This window comes from Aplysia californica, unplaced genomic scaffold (genome assembly GCF_000002075.1).
Source record: "Aplysia californica isolate F4 #8 unplaced genomic scaffold, AplCal3.0 scaffold00072, whole genome shotgun sequence".
Taxonomy (NCBI): domain Eukaryota; kingdom Metazoa; phylum Mollusca; class Gastropoda; order Aplysiida; family Aplysiidae; genus Aplysia; species Aplysia californica.
This window is the reverse complement of record NW_004797342.1, coordinates 1,245,028-1,248,334: the sequence shown is the minus strand read 5'-3', so window position 1 is coordinate 1,248,334 and position 3,307 is coordinate 1,245,028.

The following is a 3,307-nucleotide window of genomic DNA, read 5'->3' as shown; positions in this document are numbered from 1 at the left end:
AGGGGGCGGGGGCTGAAGAAAAATGATTAATAGAAACATATATCAAAAACAGGAGGAGGAGGAGGAGGAAGAAGAGGAGGAGGAGGAGGAGGAGGAGGAGGAAGAGGAGGAGGAGGAGAAGAAGAAGAAGAAGAAGAAGGACGAAGAGGGGGAGATCAATGATGCAGCCTGAGCAATCTGTCGACCGTATAAAGAGGGAAGGATATGACGAAAAGCTAAGAGGTATCCAGACAATTTCTGATTTTCTAGACAAACAGAAATTTTTTGATACCGAACTTACATTTTCTCTCTTCACCACATCTTCGATTTTTGTAAATTACTGGATTTGTTTTATACCACGCCTACGCAAAAGAACGGTGAACTTTGAAGAAGTGGCACCTTTCACTTACAGTTATGGGCGTTTCTCATAAATATGACGCGTAGTCCCTTATACCCTCTCCAAAATGTTGAGTAGAGACATGCTGAGGTGTAATATGTCTACAAACACTGGGTGACTATTTGCAGCACGTTGATATACAGTTGTTGCAAAATTTGGTACTCTACTGACTAAACTCGGTGGTGGGGGGGGGTTTATGGTTTGATTTTAACGCCACTACCAACACTATTATGTTTTTAAGAGATAGGACCTGCGAGTTTAACGTCCATCTTCGAAAAGACCGAGCCAAATGGGAATTTTGTGTCAAGTGCCTTTCCCAAGGACACGACGTCGAACCGAGCTGAGGCTCGAACCCCGAATCCGCAAAAACTCGGTCAATTTGCTTATAGGACGCATCATTGGCTCAGTTAGTACGATACTGAAAAAAGATGTGGATAACTGGTTTGAATCCCTAACAGCGCGTTCTTAATAATACTGGCTGTTTCTGGGGGTCTCATTACTCTCCACCGACTTGGCATGATCCTGTGAAGGATGAGGGTTAAATCAGAGGTGAAACCGCGTGTACGATACCAAACTACACCTTAGCAAAGATCCTAAGCAAAAATAAGATCATTGATAATATTTAATAAATGCTATCCCCTTTTATTACAACGAAGAGGAATAGACCCTCGTTTTTTTAGGGGGTTTTTGCTAGACTCTTCTTTCGGTAAGGCAAAACTGACTTTCAACCCAATTTCAAATACTCGTATTCCTGAGTCAAGAAGCAAAGAAACTCGTATAGATCTAGATGGAAGAGCATCAATGTTGGAGCCTTTTCTAAGACAAGTGTTGATAGATCCTGAGAGGTTTCTTCAGATTGTTTTACATATCTAATCCACTTAATTCTTTTAAAGTCATATGTAACTTGAATGTAATTTTAATATATTATTAGCTTGTCATGATTGTATTATGTTATAACGTAATAGTAAACGAACAACAGTAGATCTACTTCATCAATGGTTGTTTGAGGAATATCATGAGGAAAAATCACTTGCTAGACATCCTCAGAACCATAGTCTAGAGGAGGAAAATAAGCAACATCCAGTAGAACGAGGGCTCAAGAAAAGGCCGCGTGGGGGTTAATTGGGCACATTTTAGGAAGCCAGCCCATAATGTGACATAGCAAAGTGAAAAATAGAATCCCCAGGTGAGGAGGAAAAGAGGAAGGCCAAGATCCACCGGGTAACGTGATGTGGAGGCGGGTCTAAGAGAGATTGGACAAAGCTGGCCTGGGGTAGAGAGAGGATCGCCAAGAACAGAGACAGACGAAGAGCCTTTCTTGGCGGCCTATACCCAACACCACCAAGAGAGTCGCAGAAATGTTACTATGTTGCTCTGCTGAAAACTTATTTTCTTAACTCGTTTATCTCTGTGCTGCCATCATGCAACTACATAAAGTATTCAAAAACATAAATTGCCAAAATAAAACCCCGACAGGTTTGACCCTTCTTGGGATTCGAATAGTCTTTTTCGGGACTTCTTCAAAATTATTATCAAATTTCTGCATTTGGGGCAACATTTTCTACCATAGAATCCGTACACTATTGAAAGAAAAGTACAGTATGCTTTCATTGAGTTCCCGTTCCTTTATGGCCGCTTTGTATCGAGACTTGAATGCTTGCCTTCCTCAATAGGTCGCTTAATGAACTTTCATCTCTTCCCTTCTCCGCCTTGAAACCCCCACCCTGCCTCTTCTTCATCCCGCCCTGTGTGTTCTCTTAACCCTTTCTAAAGTCTCGGATATCATTTCTATGAGTTGTTGCTTTGTTTAACCAGCATAATTAACTTCCTTCCTATTAACATATAATATATAATATATACTTTTTTTCTATTTATTTGACAATCTGTTGTTACTGTTCTGTACCAATTTTCTCACTGTAATCAGCCTCTCACTCCTGATCTGAATTATGAATTCTGTCGTGAGTCCCAACGAAATTTTGTTTCGTCAAAACCAAGCTTGTCCCATTTCGCTTTTTTTAAACACATTATGATGTTGATAGTGATAGTTGAACGTATGGCCTGGGGCAGCAAAGAAAGATGTCAGAGCAAAAGAAATCTATCTTTTATTGAATGAAACCCGTAGATATAGTTAACGGATTTGCATTGGGTTTTTTCCCCCAATCTTCAAAAGTGAAGATAGTGCGCATTAACTTCATCTCTTTGATGTTTACCATTGCATGATGAAAGTAGAGGAGAAAATATCATGGTATAAGGGAAAGCGAATTACTACTTGTATATTTTATACTGTGGAAGAAGTGTAGGCCTTTGTGCAGCTTACAATATTATGTCTGTTCATGTGAGAGTATGTGAGTGAGAGAAGGCTTAGGTGTTGGTGTTCGGTTGTTGGTGTGGGGGGGGGGTGTTTTTGTGCTGTGTGTATGTGTGCGTGTGTGTTGTGTTTGTAAGTGTGTTATTACGTGTGTGTGTGTGTGTGTGTGTGTGTGTGTGTGTGTGTGTGTGTGTGTGTGTGTGTGTGTGTGTGTGTGTGTATTTTACAAAGAATCTCAACTGTCTCGTTCTGACTGTTCTGAATATGGGTCTTTTACAGCCTGCGATTTGTAACAAAACTTTATTATTTGTTTTTCTTTCCGTCTACGAGATTCTGAGTATTTTCTTCACATTAATATGAAATTTCAGTGACTTCTTGAGTTTTCTCTGTCTTTGTTTCGAATCTTGCTCGGATCATTTATGCAGACGGAGTTTTTACCTTTGTAGTCGCTTTTGTGTTTGTGTTTGATAGGACAGGTTTCATCTTCTTGAAAGTTAAGATATTGCAATGTTCTTTCTTTTTATCTCTGTGTCACTTTTGCATCTAGTCTGATTGTGCAACCTAGGTATTAAAGCTGCTGACCTGTTTTATTCTTTGCTCTTTTATTGTTATATATATATATA